The sequence below is a fragment of the Triticum dicoccoides genome, chromosome 3B, assembly GCF_002162155.2.
Source record: "Triticum dicoccoides isolate Atlit2015 ecotype Zavitan chromosome 3B, WEW_v2.0, whole genome shotgun sequence".
NCBI classification, from domain to species: Eukaryota; Viridiplantae; Streptophyta; class Magnoliopsida; order Poales; family Poaceae; genus Triticum; species Triticum dicoccoides.
Genome location: NC_041385.1, coordinates 447,177,717 through 447,187,056, shown reverse-complemented (window position 1 = coordinate 447,187,056; position 9,340 = coordinate 447,177,717).

The following is a 9,340-nucleotide window of genomic DNA, read 5'->3' as shown; positions in this document are numbered from 1 at the left end:
GTTCGGCCGTGTGAGAGAGAGAGCGAGGGAGAGGAGGGGAGAGCCGGGGGGAGAGTGAGAGAGAGCAGGGGGGGAGGCGTGGCGTCGTCCGGGGCATCGAGCGAGGAGGGGAGGGCAGGCAAGCAGGGAGAGAGGTGGCGTGGCGCGGTGGCGCGCGCGCGCGCCGGCCACACTCCCCTCCCTCTGTCGGGACGAAGATGACAGAGGAGGGAGACGGGCTGGGCCGCCTGCTGGCTGGGCCGGCCAGCTGGATGGGCTGCACAGGGAGGAGCCCAGGTAAGCTTCTCCCTTTTATTTTTTTTCTGTTTTCTAATTTCTGACATTTGTTTTGATTTAAATAATATATTAAATCATTTATTTAACTTATGCCAATTTTTGCAGGGGCTAGATATATTATTCCAGAGCTCCTTTAGAAATGGCATAATATTTGGACCATATTTCATATATATAGAAATATATTTCCAATGCAAATATTTATGCATTAATTCCAAATGCCCAAAATAAATGTCCATGAGCCACTAAAAATATTGGTTTGATTTTTATCTCTGTCCAATATTTTCAGAGAGCAACATGAGCATTTTCTTGGACCTTCTTGGAGAAATTTTTATTTGGGTTATTTTCAAAATGATTCGGAGGGTTTCACAAATCCCCATTTCAAGTTAAATGGAACTTTAAACATGATGCACACACTCTAATGCATGACTAGCTAGGGTGTGACAAAGTGGACGTGCGTGTGTTGTTAGATCAAGATCGAACGGGGCAGAATAGATCGCGAACTCACCTCGTAGTTAGGTTACCAGAGGTTCACTGGAATCTCACCAGAAAAAGCAGAGAAAATAGCCCGCGACATGAGAGTCGTCAGATCCAGCGATACAGGGGCTCCAGGGCAGCGGAGGGCATGTACGGGTGAGGCTTGTCATCATGGAATTGATGGTGGCCTTGGTGTGCGTCGGGGTGCACGAGAACGACGTCTGGAAAGGTCATCGGAGATGCACATGCAGCGGAGCTCCTCAGATGAAGATGTTTCACTCAAAAACATGCGTATTTGGACACGTGAATTGGTTAGTGAGGTGTGTGACGTCGTAACAAACTGAATGGACAAGATTTGGGGCTCAGGAACTTACTGAGCTCGCTAGAGTTGAGCTCATGGCGGCGATGGCGCTTGGGTTCCGTCTAACTCAGGCTTCGAGAAAGCAAAGCTTGATGTGGGGATGTCCAACGGGTACGCCTAACGAAGGGGAGTCCAACCATGGATGTGGCGGGGCTTGGGGCAGCGTGCACTCACTAGAATCAAGACGGAGAGGGCTAGGGCAGAGCAGAGCTCGGGGGTCTATGGTGGAGAAGCCTGCTGGTGTTAGGCATTGTAGACTGGGGCAAAGGAGAGAGGGGGTCAAGGGGGGTTTATAGGACCTGGTGGCGTGGCCGTTCCCGCATGAAGAGTGCACAAACGTGGATCGCGGGCGCGTCATGTGGTTGGTCGTGGGTGTGCGACGTGGGGAGGTTGGCGCGAGGTTAACGTTTGCACGCGTAGTGCCGGGCTACGGCCGGCTAGCTGGGCCATGGCCCGTCTTGGCTGTGCCTTTTCTTTTTTTTTTATTTGCTTTGTTTCTGTCCTGTAATTTCCTAACCGTCGTGAATTTGATTTTTCTAAAAAAAATCAAACTTGCTCTAAAATCCAAATGGAATGTTCTTTATATGGTGAACATTTTATCCCCCCTCCCTTTAGCAAATAATTTTTGCCACCTTTAATACTATATTATGGTTTCAATTCCCTTTTGAACTTAAGTTTGGTTTTAAGACCAAACATGCTCTAAATCCAATTTGAACATTAACAAAAAGTCAAACATTTTTTTGGAATTATTGTAAATATTTTCTTTCATGCCAAATAAATGCAAAACATTTTTAGTACTTTTCCTTTTGATTTGAATTGACTCCAACATCAATCCATTTCGACCATTTTGGGAAAATTTATGAGGGGCTTAAACATTATCTGTGACTTATTAAGAATATTTTTTCCCGAATAAATGATTTAATTTTTCACTCTATTATGGGATTCAAAATTATTCCCCAAAACTTTTTGGGCTTCATTATGTTTTCCCAATTTACAAACTAGAGTTCCAAATGCTGGAATGGGGCCTTTGATCCACTAGGTAATCAAACAAGGAAACAACAAGCAATCCTAGGCAATGTGAGTTGACTAGCAAGCAAACAATAGAAAACTTCAACTAAAAGCCATCAATGTTAAACATTGGAAAAGTTTATTTCCTTGTAAATTTTCAGACATTCTAGATTCAGGAAAAATCAGGGATGTGATAGAATCCCATCTATGAGTGATGATCATGTGCTTGCTGATTAACTAGGGGATCTGAAACCTAGTTACACTAAGCTTGCTTCAACATTCAAGAAGCAACAAAATATCCTTGATAAGCAAGTGGATTTGCTACCCGAGGGAATGTAGAAGAATCATACTATGACTAATTAATATAAAATTCTTGAGTCAAAGTTTGAGGAACTATGTGTTTGTCACGAGGCTCTTCAAGTGACCATGAAAAGCTAACTTTTGAATTCCTCAAAAGGAAGCAAGATCTCGAATCCTTGAAGTGATTCATGATGACTTAAGGTTTCGAAAAAATTCCTTACTCGCACGACAAATCAATCCTAATTAAGGGGAATTTGCTCCACCTTCTTAAAATGCATTGAACTATCTAATGCTTCATCATCACCTGAATCTTTAAATGCCAAAAACGGTGTTTCTTCAAGTCTTAATGGCATATCAAGTTCTTCAACTTTTAATATGGTTGCTAACCCCTCTCATGAGGAAACTGCAAAATATCTTAAGTGACAATGCCAGGATGAAAACACTGCTTGATGCTGGCTTGTAAGAAGCTTCAAGAGTCATCAAGGCCTAAGTGACATCCACAAGAAGCAGATTCTGAATAAAAACCAGAGGAAAGAAGGTTAGGCTTCATGAGGAGCATCGATGTTGTTGGTTCTTATTGGACACCTAAACAATATTGCAAGGTATGTTGTGTGCTTGGAAGATGGAAGGTTGTTAATCCTACACTTCTCTCTTGTTATGAATGCAAAGATTATGGGTTTGTTCTAATGCTTCATATGGTAAGTCTTCAAATGTTCAGACTTCTTTAAATGCTTCAAATGGACCCAACTAGATGTGGGTGCCTAAGATAACTAATTCCACTATAGGAATATGTGATATGTCTCTGTCGTATCTACTTTTCCAAACACTTTTACATCCTGGCAACATGCCTACTCATGCATGTGGCCAAGTACTCGACCAATACTCGGCCAACATAAAGATCCAACAACCTTCTGCCTGACCTCGACTCTGACGCATTCATGCCTACAGGTGCCCATAGTAGGCTGTCCGCCCTACCTAAACCAATCATCATATCGATCCCTAGGCCCCATTGGTGGAAAGGACCGGCTTCAAAACCGTACGTGGAGCTTAAACCAATCATCATATCGATCCCTAGGCCCCATTGGTGGAAAGGACCGGCTTCAAAACCGTACGTGGAGCTTCCGCCTCATATGGCTCCTCTAGGGATGGGGTGGATTAGCAAGGGAATGAATCTGATGAAGCTGTTCCTCCACTAGAATAAGGGGGGTATGATCGCTGATTTGACCGGGGAGACCAGATGAGCGAGATTGATTGAAAGCGTTGTGCCAATTTGCATACAAGATTTTTAGACTCTAGTAAATCCTCTTCACAATTTATTTTGAATAGGCTATTCAAGGTTTATTGGCTGTATTACTTATGTGGTAGTTTTGCATGATTTGAACGAAACTAACCCAGACTGACGTTGTTTTCATCAGAACTACCATGGTGTTGTTTTTGTGTAGAAATAAAAATTTTCAGAATTGGATGAAACCTTTTGCTGATTTTTTATGGAATATAAAAAAAATACTGGAGCGAAGATCCATGGGAGGGGACCCACCAGTGGCCCACGAGGCACATGGCCGTGGCCACCCCCTAGGCGCGCCCACGTGGCTCATGGGGCTCACATGGCTCAGTTGACCCTAATCTCAAGCCAATAAATTCCTATTTTCAGAGAAAAAAAATAAGAGAATAAGTTTCATCATGTTTTATGATATGGAGCCGCCGCCACCTCCTGTTCTTCATCGGGAGGCCAGATCTGGAGTCCGTTCGGGGCTTTGGAGAGGGGGATTCATCGCCATCATCATCACCAGCCCTTCTTCATCACCAGTTTCATGATGCTCACCACCGGGAGTAAGTAATTCTTTCGTAGGCTTGCTAGATGGTGATGGGGTTGGATGAGATTTATCATGTAATCAAGTCAATTTGTTAGGTCTTGATCCCTAGTATCCACTATGTTCTAAAATCGATGTTGCTATGACTTTGTTATGCTTAATGCTTGTCACTAGGGCCCGAGTGCCATGATTTCAGATTTGAACCCTTTATGTTTTCATGAATATATTTGAGTTCTTGATGCTATCTTGCAATTTATATGCACCTATTACGTGTTATGATCCGCATACCCCAAGGTGTTAATAATTTGGATTCTTTCCGGTGATTACCGTAGTTTCAAGAGTTCATGTATTTATTATGTGTTAATGCTTTGTTCCGGTTATGTATTAAAAGGAGGCCTTAATATCCCTTAGATCCTTATGGACCCCGCTGCCACAGTAGGGTAGGACAAAAGATGTCATGCAAGTTCTTATCATAAGCATGCATGACTAAATACGAAATACATGCCTATATTACATTGGTGAATTAGAGCTAGTTCTGTGTCACTCTAGGTTGTGACTGTTGCATGTGAAGGTCATCAAACATAATTATCCATCACTGATCCAATGCCTACGACTTTCGCTGCTGCTACTGCTGCTGTTACAATCACTATAAAAGTGCTACTGTTACTACTACCATTCACTACAAAAAAAGGCACATCCGTGACATTTTGGGACGACCCGAATTTTTTCTGTCATGCTTATGACACTTCTATGATGATAATTGTGACAAAACCCGGTATCGTCATAGATGTGGTGCGCTCCTACTTCTATGACAAAAAATCATGATAGAAAATGGGCTTTTCATCCTGGGAGGGCCGGAGACGCAGCTGCATGACATTCTTTGGGCCGTCCATGACAGAAAAAACCGCGGTAGAAGCGAAGGCGAGGAAAATATCGGGGAGTTCCCGGTTATGGTGGGTGATCGGGGGCCAAGCGATGCGCGTCTCTCTCGTACATGTACGCGCTTGGGTGCGAGGCATTGGGCTCTAACTGAACCCGAGCGAGGCGTTCGCCTACTGAACCTGAGCGACTGAACTGCAGGCTATGCGTTACTGAACCCGAGAAATTGATCGACCTGGCTATTAACTGAACCCGATCAAGCGATTCCTTCGCTACTGCTGCTAACTGAAGCCGATCGAACCTGCTGCCTCCTTCCCTGGATGAACAGTGAGCGTTGTTGGGGGGGGGGAGGGTTGGATGAATAGTTCCTGGTGCGGGGTATGATGAACAGGACCACGTGGTAGTAGAGCCTGTTGCCGCTGGACGAATAGGACCCCGATCGAGCCGGTTGGGGGTGGATGAACAGAACCCTGTGGAGGGCTGGATGAACAGGACGCTGTGGATGGCTGGTTGAACAGTAGCCGATGGAGGGCTGGATGAACAGTATCCCATGGATGGGTGGTTGAACAGGACCCCATGGAGAGGGCTGAATGAATAGTAGCCAGTGGAGGAGCGAGGGAGGCTGGATGAATAGGAGCCCGTGGATGAAAGGTGGCTGGTCGAGGTAGGAGGGGAGATGCTGTGGATGAACAATCGCAGGTGGAGGCTGGAGGAGGTCGACGGTGGATGAACAATAGCCCGTGGAGGCAGTTGACGGTGGAGATGAACAGTAGCCCGTGGAGTCCCGTTTTGCGGTACGCCACACCCCTCCCGATGAACAGGACCCCTGTTTCGACCTTAGCGCTCCAGCACAAGTCTGTTTCCTACGTTTTGCGGTACACCACACTCCTCCCGATCAATAGGACCCTGTTTGTCAGGACCCCGACTCGATGTCACATCGATCTAGCCGGTAACACCTCATATCACCTTGCAGCCTCACGCACGGTATCCCCACGGGTGTCGCCTTACCTTTGCCCGGGACCGTTTGCGCCTTTTGGCTCACGTATATGATAGTGTCGCTAGCATCCATATGATAAAGAGCCCGGGCTGACATGACTAGTCGTAAACCCAAAGTGGCACAGACTTACAGGGACAGGCATCCATGACCCAGCTACGAACGTGTCGGTCATCAGCAAGTGGGTCCGGGCTGTAGCACTGGGCTAGCAGGACTCCGGTACTCAAAGCGTGACATTTCCCCGAAGGGACAGACACAGGAACGAAGAAGGACACATGCCGGCCAGCCTAAGTGTTCCAGAGCAGTAGCAAGCTACCATGGCTCAGCGGTAACACTAGGAGACATTTCCCGGTAAGAGAGGCTACTAAAGATAAACAACTAGATAGTCAGATCCCACACATACCAAGCATTTCAGTCATACACACAATATGCTCGATATGTGCAAATACAACGTAGCATCACAACATGACTCTACGACACAAGTACTTTATTTAAGGCTCAGGGAGCCATTCATAACATACACGAAGGTACGGGTCTCACGACCCAACATACAAGTCATACAGTCATACAAACCAGCAGCGGAAGTAACTTGTCTGAGTACAGACAACTAGTAAAATAAAGGAGGCTTGGAAAGCCTAACTATACTACGTGGTCCTTCACAAGCTCAGGGTCACCACCTGGGTCTTTAGCCTACTCGTTGATGTCAACGTCTACGTAGAACCCATCAGAAGGGGTTGCAGCGTCTTCTGTAAAAATGTAAATTATAGCAACATGAGTACAAAGGTACTCAGCAAGACTTACATCAGATCCTACATACATGCATATTATCAAGAAGGGTTGGTGGAGTTATTGCAGCAAGCCAGCTTTGACTCTTGGCTAGACTATCCTACGATACTCCAACTTGAAATGGTTTTGCGCACACGAGTCCACTACTCACCAATTCAATACACTACCGAGGATCCACCTCCGTCTTCCTACGGAAGAGCCATCCTCGGCACTCACACTTATCTTGAGGCTTTTAACAGTTTCCATTTACTTGTCTATGAACTGTATAGGCAACCAAGTAGTCCTTTACCGCAGACGCGGCTATTCGAATAGATCATGTTAACCCTGCAGGGGTGTACTTCTTCATACACGCTCTCACCACTTACCGTCGTTTACACGACATGTACTCGGCAACCTTCAAGCGGAATGCCCAACGTGGGTGTCGGCCACGACCTACCTAACCACCTAAGCCTCCAGTCCAGGTTTATCGCCTATCCAGGTTCCATCCGCAGGGAGTCCGGCCGAGGTTTCCCATACGGCCCCGAACGATGTGAACAGGGTTCCCGAGATACCTAACGGGTATTCGGTACACCGTGCCACGTACCTACCGCATCACAGCCCACCCCTACGGTCAGCGCTGTCCACGGCCTCCAGTAGGCTACAAACACCAGAAACTACTTGCAACTCCTGGACGGAGAACTAGGGTGAATAAGAAGCCGAGAGGGTCCATTGATTTCGGGCCCAATGCATGGTAGTAGCTGATTCTTAAATCACACATACAGATCTCAGTGCTTAAGGTCGGCTTCAATGAAACAACCCACCAAGTACTCCTACATGGCCTCTCATCGATACCTTTACCAAATCGTGTTCACCACACCACTCTCATTACCGACATAAACATTTCACTCTAGCCCATCACCCAGATGAACCAGACCTGACACGACTCTAAGCATAGCAGGCATAGCAAGGTAGGAACAACACATACATATGGCTCAAACAACTCCTACACATGCTAGTGGGTTTCATCTAGTTACTGTGGCAATGACAGGTCATGCAGAGGAAATGGGTTCAACTACCGTAGCACACAGCAGTTTGAAACGCGTTGTCTTAATGCAGTAAAAGAGAGCAGGAGCGAGAACATGGGATTGTATCGATATGATCAAATGGTTGGTTGCTTGCCTGATGGTTCGATGCACTGATACGGTTCTTCGTTAGGGTAATCACGGTACTCCTCGGAGGCAGAACCTGTCGCAAAGGACACCGATACACAACCATCACCAAACAATGTGCAACAATATGATGCATGCATGAAACATGGCAATATGAGTGTGTTGGGCTAATGCAACTAAAACCAGAAGGGTTTGAACAAATTTGAATCAAAGATTCAAATTACAAACTCAAACATGGCCTTTTAAAGTGCTTTTCCTTGTTCTGTTAAAAACATCAATTTAACTTGTTTGATCATGCATGAAAATAGTACAGATGGATAGATTGGATTTTTCTGATCATTTTTCATATATAATTTGTCCAATTTGGAGTTACAGAATAAAAGTTATGAATTTTTGAAGTTTAAATAATATTCTGGAATTTCCTGATTTAAATTAAATCCAGAAAATCAATTACTGCGTCAGCCTGACGTCAGTGTGACGTCAGCAGGTCAACGGAACAGGTCTGGGTCAAACCTGACAGTGGGTCCCGCATGTCAGGGTGATTATTTTAATTAAAATTTAATTAAAACTAATCCTGTTTAATTAACAGGGCTGGGCCCCACCTGTCATTGACTCAGGGGAGTCAACCAGGGCCCACCCGTGGTCAAAGTCAAAGCCAGCGACGCCGGCGTTTAGCCGCCGGCGAGCGCGACACGGCGGCGGGAGTGGTTTTGGCCATTTCGGCCACCAAATGGGCCGCGGAGACCACCGGAGTGGAGCTGAGGACAAACCGCAGCTCTTGGCGGAGTCCGTTGGGGTCGGGGTGGCCGGAGTTGGCGCCGACGACGACTTTGGCGGCCACCGGGGCTCGGTCGAAGATGAACTTGGCGCTAGAGGGGTCGGTGAGGCTCGTGGAGTAGCTAGCTAGGTGTTGCGGGACTCGGTGAGTAAGATGGACACCATCTTGTGGCCGGAGTGTGGCCGGAAGCACGTCGGCGACGAGATCCGCGGCGGTGCGGGCGTGTGATCCTCGTGCGGTGGCTACACGGCTCAGGAATGAGAGAGAGAGGGTCGGAGGAGTAGCTAGGCTCACAGCGCTCCCGTAGAGGCCACCGGCGAGGTCGGGGACGAGCTGAGGCGGCGACGGCGTTGAAGGGGATCTCCGGCGACGGTGAGCTCGGGCGAGGTCGGTGCGGTGGTCTCGGGCCGCACGAGCACACGGGGCTCGGCTAGCTCGATGAAGTGGACGGCGGCGGAGCTCCTGGACACGGTGGCACGGCGTGGGGTGGACGGAGGGCGTGGCTACGGCGAGGGGGTGGCGGCG